This window comes from Lepus europaeus, chromosome 8 (genome assembly GCF_033115175.1).
Source record: "Lepus europaeus isolate LE1 chromosome 8, mLepTim1.pri, whole genome shotgun sequence".
Lineage (NCBI taxonomy): Eukaryota > Metazoa > Chordata > Mammalia > Lagomorpha > Leporidae > Lepus > Lepus europaeus.
The window spans coordinates 28,486,619-28,502,844 of record NC_084834.1 but is presented as its reverse complement, the minus strand read 5'-3'; the positions used below and the strand labels follow the sequence as shown (position 1 = coordinate 28,502,844).

The window sequence follows — 16,226 nt, the reverse complement described above, 5'->3', positions numbered from 1 at the left end:
CGCACATTCTTCTAGGAAACACATGGCAACCAGATAGAAAATTATATTTTCATTGCCAGCAGTAAAAGGGCTAACCTGCCTTGGAATCCAAAGTATTAGGGGTGTTGTGTGTGTTTTAAAACTGAGCAAGTGCCACTTTACACAAATGGTAGAGATTCACTTTTGCAGTAGTGATAACTGTTTCTATTACAGAAATATCATTTTCTAAATATGGCTTTCAGACAAAAGACTAGTAAGTGAATTAATAAACTTCAGGTCTAATTAACTGCTGCTCTTTTGAGAATGGTTTATTTATGGGTGCCATGGGTTTAATGCTTTATTTAAAGCACAGTTTGTTTTCTATATCAAAGAATGGATAATATAAAAGCATAAATGGGATGGGATCCCAAGGAGTTATACTTCTGTTAAACCACTGGAGAACTGTACAACCCACCTGTCAGGGGGGTGTCTGTTTTCACCAAAGAATGAGAGTGAATCTTAAATTATTCTAAGTAGCTATCAGAAGACAGAAAAGTATTTTGGGAACAATAAAGTGCTATGCAAATGCCAGTTGTTATAATTAGTATTAAGACCTGTTCTCCATTCCCAGAAGGGGAAAATGACTAGACATTTTGCATGTTATAAAAATCCTTGTAACTCAGAACACTTCTTCAGCTTTCTCTGTATAAATGAAACTCAAATTTTACTTTTTCCTAATTAGCTTTACTTCTCAGTCCTATTTTATTCTCTTAGCTGGACAATTGCCAAAATTACTATGACATTAATTCTAAAAAGTAAGCAATTAACAAACCATTGGGTGATTTTTGTTAAAGTTTTAGCAAAGATTAACATCTCATTGAAGTCAACAATGCCTAATATTTACATTTTAATTTTTTATAACTTTTAATTATGAAAATGTTAACATAGAAAATTGAAATAATACTACAAGGAATACCTGCATCAATTTGATTCAATAATTACTAACTTAATTAAATTACTATATTTGTTTCCCAAATGTCTTAAAAATCCATAGTTGCTTATTTTAATAAATTTCTAGTTTTTTTTCTCTTTTTTTAATTAAATAAGTACAAACATAGCAGTCATCAAAAAGTTCATGCACATTATGAAAAAATTATGCATGGATTCCATTTTTAGCACCAAATTAAACTCATAGCAACTTGGTGTTATATATCTGGGCAGGATGTAGTTTGAGGCATTAAGGGTGTAACATCAGTATGAAAAGAACCCTATCAGACCAACACGAATTCTACTAAAAGTGATTCAAGAACAAATATCAAACTGATGGTGAAGCTTAGGTGGAAGAATGCTGAAATAATCTGTGCTTCACCCAAAGTTTATGGGGCCAATGCCCCAAAGAGATAAACAATTTATAAATGAACAACTTGCTTTAAGAAGGGATGACATGATGCTGAGGGTGAAGCCTGGTGCAGCAGACCACCCATGTCAATTTGAGAGGAAAAATTAATTTTGGTTATACCCTAATTGAAGAGGCTGCCAATTAACAGTAGAAATGACCAACACCACAGAAACCTCAATTGGCTCAGTTCACACAATTCTGATTAGAAAACTAAAGTGGAGAAAACTTTCTGTTCAAGGGTGCCAAAACTGTTGCACCCAATCCGGGGTAGATAAGACTGAACTTTCAGGGGAAATTCTTTTTTTTTTTTTTTTTTTTTTTTTTTTATTAAACTTTTATTTAATGAATATAAATTTCCAAAGTATAGCTTATGGGTTACAATGGTTTCCCCCCTCCCGTAACTTCCCTCCCGCCCGCAACCCTCCCCCCTCCCGCTCCCTCTCCCCTTCCATTCATGTAAAGATTCATTTTCAATTCTCTTTGTATACAGAAGATCAGTTTAGTATATACTAGGTAAAGATTTCAACATTTTGCCCATATAGCAACATCAAGTGAAAAAACTACCATTGGATTACTAATTATAGCATTAAATAGCAATGTACAGCACATTAAAGACAGAGATCCTACATATTTTTTTTTTCAAAATAATTAATTTTCTATGCCATTTCCATTTTAACACCAGGTTGTTTTGTTTTGTTTTTTTTTCATTTCCAATTCTCTTTATATACAGAAGATCACTTCAGTATATAATTAGCAAAGACCTCATCAGTCTGCGCCCACACAGAAACGCAAAGTATAAAAATACTGTTTCAGTACCAGTCCTAGCATCACTTGGCTTTAGACGACACATTAGGGACAGATCCCGCATGGGGTGTAAGTACACAGTGACTCCTGTTGCTGACTTAACAATTTGACACTCCTGTTCATGGCGTCAGTAATCTCCCTGGGCTCTAGTCATGAGTTGCCAGGGCTATGGAAGCCTTTAGAGTTCACTGACTTTGATATTGTTCCGATAGGGTCATAGTCAAAGTGGAGGTTCTCTCCTCCCTTCGGAGAAGGGTACCTCCTTCTTTGAAGGCCTCAGGGGAAATTCTAAACATTTCTTCTAAAGAATTCTAACAGCAGATGAAACATGGCTTTACTAGTACAGTCCTGAAGACAAAAAATAAAAAAATAAATAAAAAATAAAAAAGCAATGGCTACCAAGAAGTGGAAGTGGTACAAACTAAAAGTGGGCTGGTCAAATGGTCAACAGCACAGGTAATGGTAACAGGTGTTGGGGATATTCAATTCTTTTTGCTTGTTGACTTTCTGCTTATTCACAGTGATGTGTGAGAGCTAGTGAAAGTACTAGGGAAAATCTCAGGAAAACTTCGCTAGAGAGGCCTTCACCACAACAGGGCTCCTACTCATTCGTCTCAGTAAACAAGGGCAACAGTGAAAATTCCAGTGGGAAGTCACTAGGCATTTACCTTACAGTCCTGACTTGGATATTTATTACTTCCTTCTGTTTCCTCATCTTAAAAAGTCTTTAAAAGGCATCGATTTTTCTTCAGTTAATAATGTAAATAAGACTGCATTGATGGGATAAATTCTCAAAACCCTCAGTTCTTTAGGCATGGACTCAACATCACTTAGGAAAGTGTCTTAGTCTTTATAGAACCTATGATCAGAAATAAATGTGTATTTTTTTTTTATCTTTTAACCTCATCTCATATGAACTTTTTGACATCCCTTCATATGTTGGGTGTTTATTTCTGAGCACTCTGTTCTGTGCATTGGTCTATGCATATGCCTTTTTAACCTTAACACAGTTTTAAATACTATTACTGTACAACTATTTTGATACCAAAGATGTCTAGAGCTTTGTTTTCTTTCTCAAGGCTTATTGAATATTTGTCATATTTTGTGATTGCACATGAATTTTAGAATCACTTTTTCTATTCCTGTAAAAAAGGTCATTGGAATTCTGATAGGGGTTGCATTGGTATTTAGATTGCTTTAGGTAGTATGGACATGATAACTAAATGTTGTCATCCAGTATCTGAACACAGGATGCTTTTCCATTTTTTTCTATCTTGTTTAATGCCTTTCATCAGTCTTTTGTAATTTTCAGTATATAAGTCTTACACTTCTTTGCTTAAGTTCTTTATAGGTATTTTACTATTTTTGCTTCTGTTATTAATGAGATTATTCTCATAATTTCCTTTTTAAAGATATGTATTTATTCATTTATTTGAAAGGCAGAGAGAGATAGAGAGAGAGAAAGGGAGAGAGAGAGAGATGGTTCACTCCCTAAATGGCCACAATAGCCAGGAGCCTAGGAAACCATCTTGGTTTCCCACATTGGTGCAGGGGCCAAGTCATCCCTGAGGCCATCTTCTGCTGCTTTCCAAGGCATATTAGCAGGAACTGGATGAGAAGTGGTGCAGTAGGGATTCAAACCAGTACTCGTGTAGGATGCCAGCATCATAGGTGGTGGTTTAACCCCTTGTGTCAGAACGCTGGCCCCTCTAATATCCTTTTACAATAACTAATTGTTAGATACCTTATTTTTGGCACAAATTATTCTATTATGTGGATGTACTATGTTTTATTCTTTATGGACATTTGGTTCGTTTTCAATATTTTGATGTTAGAAAAAGATAATGCCAAAGTAAATTATCTTGCGTACATGCTGTTTCATGTTGAGGAATCTATAACATTCATAACAGTTGCTATACTCGCTCTGCTCTGAGACAGTCACATAGTACTTTCTTCCATCTCCTTACCTGAAAAGTCATCTTTGTAGGGCCTTCCTGAACCACTCTATTTAGAACAACTGCCTCCCAGCATTTTTACTCCCCCATTAGAATTAACACCCATGAAAGATTTAAATAATATTTTCATAAACATGTACAAATTAGAAGGGGAGAAGAAAGAGGAGCACGGAGAAGCAGAGATATACAGGATGGGATGGATGGAGGGTGGAAAAAAGAGATGAAAGTAAATACAGAGAAACAATGGAAGGACAGAAGGGAGAAGATACAGGGGGTGGAGGGATCGAGGAGGGCTGAGAGGGAGGTCAGGACACATTTGTAATTATAGGAAGGAACATCACCATCTCTCCCATTCACTCTATGTGTCAACAATGAGCAGCTTCTAGTACTGACTAGGAGCACAGGCTCTGGATCAGATTGTCTGAATCTAAATTCTACTGCCTCCACTTTTTGTGACTTTTAGCAGGAGGCTTAATTGCATTGTGCCTCATTTCCTTCATTTTTAATACAGAAATAATAACTTCTTTCACTTTACACGATTACTATCTGTGTGTTAGCAAGGAATCCTAGAACATTAGCACATTCTCAATAAGTACTAATCAGTGTTCTTTTGGAAAAAATATAAAAGAAGGCTGGAATTTATGGAAAAAAGCATTCGATCACTTTAAGGGAAGAGTATATACACACATGTGTATATGTATGTACACATATAACACACACAAATTTACTCCAAGATTGTTTACAAAAATAATGAAAAATGGTTGCAAACTCTGGATTTTATATCAGAAGGCATCAAAATATATTTTCTCATCTTTTTTTAAACATTTATTTTTTATTTATTTGAAAGAGAGAGACAGAGAGAGAGGAGAGAGATTAAATCCTTACAAATTAAGGATTGAAGAATGGAAAACAGGGACAACCAGAGTCTCTGACAGTGTGATGAAACTACTGCACAAATTTTAGATTGCCTACATGCAGAATTCATGTTACAGGAGAAAAAAACTATGTATGTTTTAAACTGCATCTCTAAGTTCTACTCCTATCCAAATTCATCCAAAACAATACAAAAAGAAATCAAAATCAAAATAAGAATTCTAAGTCTTTTGTTTTAAATTCTATTCTTAGTAACTTGTAATTGAGAATACCAAAGAATTTTCATAAAAAGGACAGAGAGCTCTACACACCAACCTTTGTATATTGATACATTACAACGCAAAAAACACAAACAAACAAACAAACAAAAAAAACCACAAAAAACTAAATCAGTGCAACGGGTATCAAACAATCAGTGGAAGAATATTAACATCAACAACAATTGAAAAATATAATAGAATCACATGAGCAATAAGGCAAAACCCATTGATGGTGAAGAAAAGAAGTAATTTTTCTAAAGTCATCACTTTGAAAAAATGAGGTTTGTCCACAAATCTCATTTAAAACTGTGTAGCCTCATTCTTAGAACATATTGTCCCCAGAGGGAAACCAGTATGGCCTCTTCTGTGTTTTTGTTGCTTCTTACTCTAGCAGTTCCATGTTAATTTCAGGGTGTTGACTTGCTTGTCTTTTATAACCAAGCTATAAAAGGGGCCCCATAGTGCAATGTACAATAAGTAATTTAATGCACATCTCTTTAGGAGTTTGGAGTGTGATAAATTTATATGAAAATATAAGCCTGCTCTCACAAACCTTAAAATCAATAGAGGGAATATCAAAATGTAATCTTCAAAAAATAATATAAATAAATGTTATAGATGATGTTCACTGAAGAAATGTCAGGTATGCAAACAAGGTATTCTTTGAATTCACAGTATTCATATGAAATCAAGGAAGGCAGAAAGAAACATTTACATTTTTGTCAAACAATTTAAACTCACCTATGTCATTTAGAATAACTTTTTGTCTTAGTGGGAGGCACACCTTGAAAATTCAATCCCTACCAATACTCATATATACATAGTCAAAAGTTAAACACACAATTTATGGAGATTGAAGTTTCCTCTGAAGCTTGGCCATGAACACTTAGGTAAAGGCCAGATATGTGACTCCTATATTTATAGCCATGCTTTTATCAATATTTTTGGTAAACAATTTGACTATTTCCATATATAGACTAATATCCTGTCAAAACATATTTGCCTATTTTGCTAATATATCTATAATAATGCTGCTACACAGTACTATGAATTACAGTTAAAGTATGTTTTAGAATGCAGGCATCATACATCACATTCCAATAGTTAGGTAAGAGATTTTGCTTTCAAAACAGGTTAATAAAGTAAGACAGTTTTAGGGGAAGGAAACTGTTTCTAAAGGATTAATTTTTTGCCACTGCCAATGAAAATAACAGCTGTTCTCAAAAAAACTTCATAAAAACTTACCACACTATGAAGGTTACTTTTACAAAAGTTGACAGTTTCCAAGATATTGGGAGCATTTTCTTCATGAAACTTTGGTTGAATGTTAACTATATGATAATGCAAAACTACAATTGTTTGGATGTTATGGAAATGGACTTATCAAAATACTCTTGTAAGGAAGATATTAATGCATTGACATATCTATGATTATTAATAACTCAATGGAAAATTTGGGCTGAAGGATGATCTGTTGTTATTACTGCTATTGACAGAGATACATATCCAGGTAAAGAAAAAAAGTGAATATGTTTGTATTCTTAAAATACACTCTCTTGATGAATGTGATTAAGTCATAAACCAAAATTAAGGTATGGAGTTCTTCTTTCTCCAACAATTTTAATTTTCCCCTATCCCTTGTAATAGTAAAAAAGTTCCTATTGTGAAGTTTGGTAAAAACAGTTATGCCTTATTATTTTCTAGCCATACCTTGGTAGAAATGCAAGGCAGAACAAGCACAAAATATGTGAGAGAATTTGTGTATAAGTTTGTTCAGACAAAAAAAACAGCAAATATTAAAATTTGTATTTGCAAGTAAAAATAATTTTGGTCAACAGCTATTAGTCCTGAATATGGTTTGTTTTTTTAAATATATGTCTAGTATTAATTGTAAGCCACCAGCAATTCCTTCAGCTCATGACGGTGAAGGGAGAGAAGGGCACAGCATACAGAAAAAGGGCTCACAAAACAGGATGAGAACCACAGATTCAATGACATTTATTCAAGGTCAGTAAGTAATACTCTTTTTAATAAGCTAATCATATGAGGATCAGTACACCATGAGCCAAAGTCAGAAATCGATGACAATTTTTGCCTCAACATTTGGGAGTTTGTAGTTGTAATATTGACTGCTTCTTTATAATTGGATAACTCCTGTATTGAGTTTGTCCATGATGCCTCAAACTCAAAATGTCTTATATTTTCCATACTTTTCCTGAAAGCTCCCATGTTCTTATGCTTTAACAATGAGTCTGATCACATTTTTTTATGTCCTGCTTTTTAAAGACATGGTTGGACATGTGGTAGAAGGGACTCAGCCCAGAAGTGCAACCTGTGCATGTGCAGAAGGAAAATCTTACTGGGGGTACCAAAGAAACCAGAGTATCCCCAGATCTTTTATGTAAGAGGTCCATTGAACAAGCAAAGCTGGAATTATAAATTCATAAATTGATTTTACCATGCTGGCCTGTTTCTAAGACCCTCCAAACAGAATTTGCCCACCAGCATTTCTCTATACCTAACCCTATACCAGCTTTCTCCTACCCAAACCTTGCAACTTTTCCCAGAGCCCCACAGTAGATATGGGTCTCAGTCACATTCTGCTTCTTACTGGCCAGTAATAAAGATAATCCCTTCTCAAAAGGCAGGCATAACAGATTGTTTGGGGTGCTATGCGTTGCACAACTACCTCATCAGATAACAATATTTCTCAGATACTTAATTAGGAATTTTTTTCTATTTGAAGAGATAATCCTAGGTCACATAATTATTTTAAATAAAATACGGCTTTAATTGTATGATGTGTCTCAATTTACAAAGCATTTTCATGAAAGTGTTTTTACTTAAGCCTCATAAATTTAAGAAGTTCACTCCAGTTTAAAAATGAGGAAACCTTGGATTTTCACTGACATGTGCCTTGTAAATGGTCAAGCCAAGATGGTAATCAAAGTATTTTAACTCTATCAAGTTATTTCCAGTTTAACACAATACTTGCATTTCATGACACTAAAAACATACTGGTTGTTATATTGCTCACTTATGAAATAATTTATCATAATCCTCAGGCATGATACTTGTTTGAAAACTCATCAAAAATATATCCAGTATAGGCATTTTTAAGTGAATTAAATATTTTGATTGCCTTAAGCATTTTATTTCTTGAGACTGAGTTCAGTTGGTATTTAATTCTCCTTAAGAGAGATATTTATAGATTAAAACTACCTTTCCAGACTGCTGGTCTCTTTCCAAACAAAATTTCTTTTTACTTTCCCCCCAACTCTGGCACAAGTTTCTGCCTGTAACAGCAGGAATACAAATTATGTCCAAAGCACTTACGTCGTTGGCAGAAGTATTTTCTCTTTTGCTATAAATTTATCAAACACTTTTCAAAACAGTAAATCCCTGAAAACAAGGGCTGAATTCCAAATTGGATCATCATAGTTATGTCATTTACAATGCTTCAGTTACAAGAATCTTCAATTATCCATTGTAAAGATCCTGCGTTTGAGAGCAAGAGCAATTTGCTATGGGTCTGAACTGGCAAACTAATTTTCAGCCTCAGCAACTCTATTTTTTTCCCCTTAAATTTTAGGTTGATTTTTCACTATGGGAACTACACTGTTAATCAGTGATCAGTTCCTCCATGAGTCTTTTCACTCAACATATGAATCTGCATTGCAATTGCTGATAGTGGCATCATCAAATCAGGAGCAGATGAAAGACAAAGGAACAGCCTTGAAGAGCAAGAAGACAGAATTGAGTGCATAAGACATCATTTATAATGTCCTTATGTGTGCAAATTCAATTAGAGGTAAAATATTGATTAGGTAGTTGATGTCACAGATAATATATTCTGGAAAAGCAATTAAACATTTCCAATTTTTCATTTTTTAAATATTCACAACCCTAGAGAAGAATTAAAGATGAGTTAGTTAGGAAGTAAATGGTGCTGATGAAGGAGAGAAATGAATCAAGCATGGAAAAACAGCCACAAGGGTATTTGTTTAAATCATCAAGTACTTAGCAAGCATTTATTAAGTTCCACATATTTGCTAGGCACTCTGTCAAGCAACATGGGTTCAAAGATGGACAAAGAAAATGAGACATAATCCCTTCCTTTACAGAATCCATTCCTTTACACCTCTGACAGTTGTGAACAGAAGCTTGTTCTTAAAAACACCTTACACCACAGGTTTCAAGTTCACACAGGCATCTATTTGGAGTTATGGGAATATAACTGAGCACATGGATGTCACTTATCTATTGACCCAGTAAACAAATAGAACATAAGAGCATAGTAGCACAAATGGCCACCATCAAAGCAGGGATTTCCTGAGATTTCCCCAGTCTCTGAATGTTTGACCCTTGACTTCAATTTCTAAACTGTATTAAGAAATATTAACCAGATGTAAACTCAGAGAAAGACTTCTGGGCATTTGACAGTTTATCAAATAGGAAGATACCCAGAGAATTCAAACATAACTTTGAATAATTTTAATAAAAAACATTGAAATACACAGGAGGAAGAGATGTTATGGAAAGTTCCAATGCATTAATATATAAGTAGAAGGGACTATAAGCAATGCACATAGCTATGACAGTATTTATTTCTTGGAGTACAAAATGAAGAAGTCTAGCAGCTGGAGACAGCTCAGGGAAAGAAATCAAGTCAGATATGGAACAAAAAGTAGTATATAGTTAGCAACCAAAGATAAAAGGTGTCTGGATTATATAAGAGAATATCTCTAAGTGTAAAGAAAATAGAAAATATGTGTACAAATATAGGTTTTTTTCAGAGCAAATTTTTATAAGAACACATGAATTAATCAGCTAATAACAAAATATTCTTCTTTGGGAGAGAGTAGATACATATTTAAAAGAGGGATACAGACATCAGTATGTATTGTTATATATAACAAGCTACTCAAGAATAGCTTGGATAATCTAACAAACTGAAATTATTTGCTCAAGTTTCTCATGATGAAGAAGCAAGAACTCAGGAAATATACAGTAGTATTCCACCTTGAAACAGAAAGTGTATTTTGGAATAAAATGAAATATCATTCATTGAGGGGGTCTTTCATCTGGCAAATCTGCACGTTCAGAAGAGAAAGGAAATTATGTCACAGAAGAAAAAAAAAGGCCTTTAGGCAGTCAAAAGAAATTTCCTAAAGTCATAGTACAGGCAACACACTGTTCCCGGTACAGTGCCTCGTGCACCTGTTGCTCACTGAGTTAATCAAGAAGGAAATTCCCAGGACTTCCTTCTGTGGGCATTTAGCCTTTACTTTGAATACCCGCCTGGCTTGGTCATGTGCTTTTTTTTGGTTCAGTAAAGATTAGAGAGGGTGATAAATCCTATGAGAAGAAATGGGAATAGCTGTTTTAAAGACTGAAGGAAGAGCAAGAAAATAAAATCTGAAGAAGCCTAAAGAAAACTCAACGTCTTTTAATGTTGGAATCTGCCCTTGAAATGACTCTGCAGAAGAAGGTCTGCAGGACAGAAAGAAGTCACAACCTTGTTTCAGTCGTCCATTCTCTCCAAGCACATCTATGGATTCTTCCCTTAAAACTTTCTTAGTCCTGTTTTGCTTTCATTTCCTCAGTAACTTCTAATATCATATATTTTATGCATTTTCTGTGCTGTGGCTCCTTTGAGAGTCTCAAATCATTGTTAATAGTTTAGATTTCTCTACCCTCTCAGGAACCTAGTTGTTTTCACCTTGAAAGGAAAATGTATGCTTCCCCCTAACCCCAGCATGTTCCCAGCTTTTGAGGTATTTAATGTTAAGAAAAACAAAATATATGCCCCATGGAATTCACTGCCTGGAGAGAGAGATAATTAATATAGACTTTTTACAGTAACAAATGCAAGGGTATAATACTGATATATAGTATATAATACAGATAGAATCACCAGGGAGGCTAGGGAAAGGCTTCCTTGAGAAAGTGACAGGTGAAGAAAAGATCGGCAGGATAAATAGGATTATGTAGTAAAAAGGGAAAGAAGAGTATCCAAAGTACAGAGACCATAATTTCCAAAAGTCCTGTGGCAAGAAGAAACATGGTAAGACCCAGACACTTTTGAAGACCTGTATAGATAGTGCAACAAGAATAACAGAGATGTTGATGTGCAGTCAGAGTAGAGAAGGAGATAAAGGGTCATATTAAGGAGTTTTCTCTGTATTTTAAGACAAAGATGAAAAATTAAATGGCTTTAAGCAGAAGTAGAGTCTGTAATATGATCAGGATTAACAATAGTCACACACACAGAAATTATGTTTAAACTCTTCTATTGATGAATGCCTATAATTATGACAGTTGTAAAATTTTCAGTGTTTTTCATTACAATGGTTATTTGAAAAAAACAATGTCTTTGGAATAGATTTTAGTTATCTGGAAAATCAAATTGTAACAATTAATTGTCAACAATGTCAGGAAAAGTGGGTGTTTTTCAACATCAAATTTAAATGAACTTATTTTAACATTTAATAATAAAGAAAATGAATAATGAATATATATATAATGATGACTATAACTGAAATATGGCAAGCAAACTGGTTATACAATAACTGATGAAGAAGAAATGCTGAGAAGTGGCTTACGAAAACCATCCTGAAAGCTCCAAGAGCTTCTCCTGAAGTGATGCGCTTTCCTTTCCATACTTAAGGAACAACAGGACTACCGTGTTATGCACTTCTTTTACTTCTGAATCTCATTCTTTCCCCTATCACACAAGAATTCCCATTATAACCCAGGCAGTTGTAAGAAATGACTCCAGCAGTTGCTCAATTCCTATTGCTTGGTATTATAACAACAGGAGGTGCACTTTAAAGAACTCAGGAATTTGTTTAAATTTAAGGTTCCATTAAGTTCCAAACGTGTTTCAGATTAGTACTCTTGGTATGCTTGCTTGTGCATGCGTGTGAGTGTGTGCACATATCATCGACTACTAGGCTATAAAACATAAAAAATATAAAAGGAAGCATCCTGTGAGGCTTTTATTTAGTTTTACTTATGCAGATAACACAATTGTACAAAAGCACAACTGTTGTACTTCATGCACAGACTGTTTCTTCATTCATGCTCCCAGGCTATCCAGGCAGAATATAACATAAAAGAAAAGGCATGAGGTCTAGAAGTCTGTTTTTATACCATTCAAGAAAAACCTCACTTTTCCAACTTAGCTGTTCAACACTGTGCATACACAACACATCTTTGACAAAATTGCTTCCTGCAGTTACTTTTATTTTCCAAATAAGGTACAGTTACAGAAAAATATCAACAACTTTCCATAACCCTGCTGAAGATGGCAAAAATAATGCTCTATGTCATTCTGGAAAACAAAGAAGAGCATCTGTACCCACAGAGGCCCAGAACCAACTCCAGCATCTTTGGAAGCTATCCAGTGGGTGTGTTGCCAGACCCGAAAACATTTACTAATAAGATTCACAAAAGGTCAGCCAAAATGGGGCCTTAGAGGACGTTACTAGTGACTCTATGATGGGTCCAAGGAAACACATGAGAATTGAAGGGCTGAAAGGCCTGGCAGGGGTCAGACTGTGGTCCTTGCCAGTCATCCCTGAGCCCAGGAATTCATGGCCCATTCCAGAATGGTCTCCACTCAGACATTCTGGCACTCTCTTGGGCTACACACTGAGTCATAGGATGTGGCAAATAGTCCAGCAATTATCATCCTGGCATTTCACATCGTGGAAATCATGAGGTTGCCTTTGTTCTATTTTATGAGTGCCAAACTGGCAAACAACAGGGCAAAAGATGACAGGAAACTTTTTATATGTTTATTCACTAACGCCCTTTTTGAAGTCAATTAGAAATTTGTGTGGTGGCATAAAATGTAACTGTTTTCATAAATAAAAGAAAAAGGGTAGTGTGTGGAAGGGCTTGGGCACAGCTGAGTCCTGGAATGATCTGAGATGCTGAAGACTCCCTGTGCTTCTCCGAGTTTCTTTCTTCTTCCTGGAAGACCCTTCACCCCTCATCTCTAACAGAAGTCCACTCCACAAGGAGCAGAGTGATAACACAGCGAAGGGAAGTAAGCAGCAGCGATAGACTATTTCTGCCCTATACCTGCCTGTCAACTGGTCGGATTCACACTGCATGCTGTAGCATTCCAGGTACTACTCCAAAAGAACCAGTTTTCAGAACTACACCAAACTGCTCCCATTTGTACCATAGAACTCCTGTAAATCATAATTTTAACTATTATAGCTTATAGCATCTATTTATATAGCAAAATATAGGAGCTTAAATGGTTAAAGTAAGCTTTCCCTTTTGAGTGAGGTTGTTCTACAAATATATATATGGACGTATACACACATGTACTCATATTATTTGTAATAATATGATATGTATAATAATATATGTAAGTGAAATTAACTCAAGCAATATTTCCATTTTCTCAGCTATAGACCACTGGTTTATCATGTAACTCAATACCAAGGATATTAATACTAGCAAGAGACTTTTTTATAAGCAGGCAAATTTCTCGTATATCTTCACCTTAAGAGGAACTATTTTCAATGCCATTTAGGCTAAAATTAGCAAAGTGTCAGGCTTCTATATCGAAATAATAACATCTGAGAAAGACAAAATTTGGTGGCTTTGACTGTCTTAAGGAGGCTATCTAACAGCTGGCAATTAGTTTATGGAAACCAATGACCTATTTTAATCCTGAAAGAGTGGGCCTCAATGATTAATTTCACCTCACTAGCCTTCAATTTGCATACTGGAATGATGTATAATATCCTAGTGAACAAATGAGCAAATTTCCCCCTTTATTGTTGTTTTAAATTATTGGGGACCAAAAAGAAATAAAACTTAATTAAGATCTTAGTATATTTCAAGAAGCTAAGAATTGTCTTCCACGTTGCCATGGATATGAGTGTCTTGTTTATAATAATGGACTTTTCAAAGAAACTGAAGCTCACTAAGATCACTAATTACAAAGCAGAACTTCTATGGTAATATTCCACTGAATTTAGAAAATTTCTCAGTCCTCAGTGCTTCACTTTCAATAGTCTATAGTAGCAATTTTTCCTACAATATTGTTCAAATGTCATATTAAAATGATTAATATTTTAGTGTATTTTTAAACAAAATACGAATTTCTGTTCACTACAGTTCTGTTAGGGAAAACAATTATTTCACAGTTCAAAAATATGCTTGTGTTTTTAAACATTTTGTGGTCATGAAGACAGTTTAAAAATGCAACCCTGAGTGTTCACTATGTGTGTTATTTTGGGTTACATACATGTTTAACTAATTTGAATTTGGGACTAGGAATTTTTGGCAGCTTTAAGAGAGGCTGAAATAAAAATCAGTAGTTTATAATTTGAGTGTACATGAAAATAAAATTTACGTATCAAATATTCTACCCAGAGATAGAGAAAGGTATTCTGATATGTTTTCCACCAGGTTAATGTTTGTTGTGCACCTTAAGATCAATTTTATTAGATTGAAAAAGTAATTTATATATACCAAAAGCAAAATCATGAGAATGGCTGATAATTATTCGGTATTTTTTAATCAGGTCTTATATGATATTATGTATATAGACTACATTGTTCAATCTGCATAATAGCTATTCAAATTTTCATTTTACAGTAAAAAAACAAACAAACAAAAAAACCTGGTCCTAAGGCAAGTAAATAATCCATCCCAATGTACAGCTGGTTTTAAGAACAGACTGCCGTGCACTTGTACTCCAAAACTAATGATCTCAGCTCACCTGCAGACCATATATACATATCAATTCATTATTATATAATTAAACTAATCTTCCTTTATCAATATCCTCATATATATTTTATATAGCTTCACATACATCTTGGTACACGTAATATTAGTTTATATATTTAACATTCTTCAGAATCACCACCCCCTCTGCAATCAGTCTTCGAAAACAGAACAGAAAGACAATGGAGGGGCATGGTTCCACATGGGATCTGATAGTCTAATAGTTACGCTTTTGGACTCTTTTTCCAGAAAAAAAAAAAAAGAAAGAAGAAAATGCAAGTTTAGGTCACTCAACCTAAAATACTCCTCAATTACTCAAAACTCAAAACACAAGGCTGATCAGGTTTTCTGTACTATGAGACTTAAATTATCTTAGGTGTTTTAATCATGGAAACAGACAACTGTGGATACCTAGACCTCTCCCAAAGAGCATCTAATAACTACATTTGTATTCTAACATCTTCTTTGGTTTACTGCCCAAGTTTAAAGCCAGGCACGTACTTACTTTATGTATAAACAGTAGTAGTATCTCTATAATAGTCTTACATTTCTATCCATTCCTTTAAAACTATTTAATGAATACATGTGATGTATCAGCAATGTACAAGGTACTATGTATAGATGCAAAGATTAGTAACAAAAAGTCCCCACCTTCCATGGCTCAGTGTGGAATATGGGAGACAGACATGTAGATCTAAGCTATAATGTACTGTGCTAAATGTTTTAAAAGTGTCTGAACATTATATGATTGGTGACTACAGAAACTTTATTGCTATCATTAGATATATTTACTTTTAAGATTTATTTATCCATTTGAAAGTCAGAGTTATACAGAGAGAGGTGAGGCACAGAAAGAGAGAGGTCTTCCATTTGATGGGTCACTCCCCAGTTGACTGCAAAGGGGGAGCTGAGCCGATCCGAAGCCAGAAACCATGAGCCTCCTCCGGGTCTCCCATGCGGTGCAGAGGCCCAAGGACTTGGGCTATCTTCTACTGCTATCCCAGGCCATAGCAGAGAGCTGGAACAGAAGTGCAGCAGCCAGGTCTTGAACCTGCACCCATATGGGATGCCGGCACTTCAGGCCAGGGCATTAACCCACTGCGCCACAGCGCTGGCCCCTTTAAATATATTTAATACATGTGAAGGAGTTTTCCATCTAGGGCAAGAGCAGGACTCTTCTGTAAGAGGAAATCTATGCTCTGGCCTGGGAAGCAGTGG

At 35.0% G+C, this 16,226-nt stretch overlaps 1 protein-coding gene across 1 annotated transcript in view; it reads right to left on the bottom strand.

The window, feature by feature from the left end:
* The window catches only part of IQCM (IQ motif containing M), a 431,659-nt gene that overhangs the window by 47,782 nt on the left and 367,651 nt on the right, over positions 1 to 16,226 (bottom strand). The gene's annotated exons all lie outside the window — the stretch shown is intronic.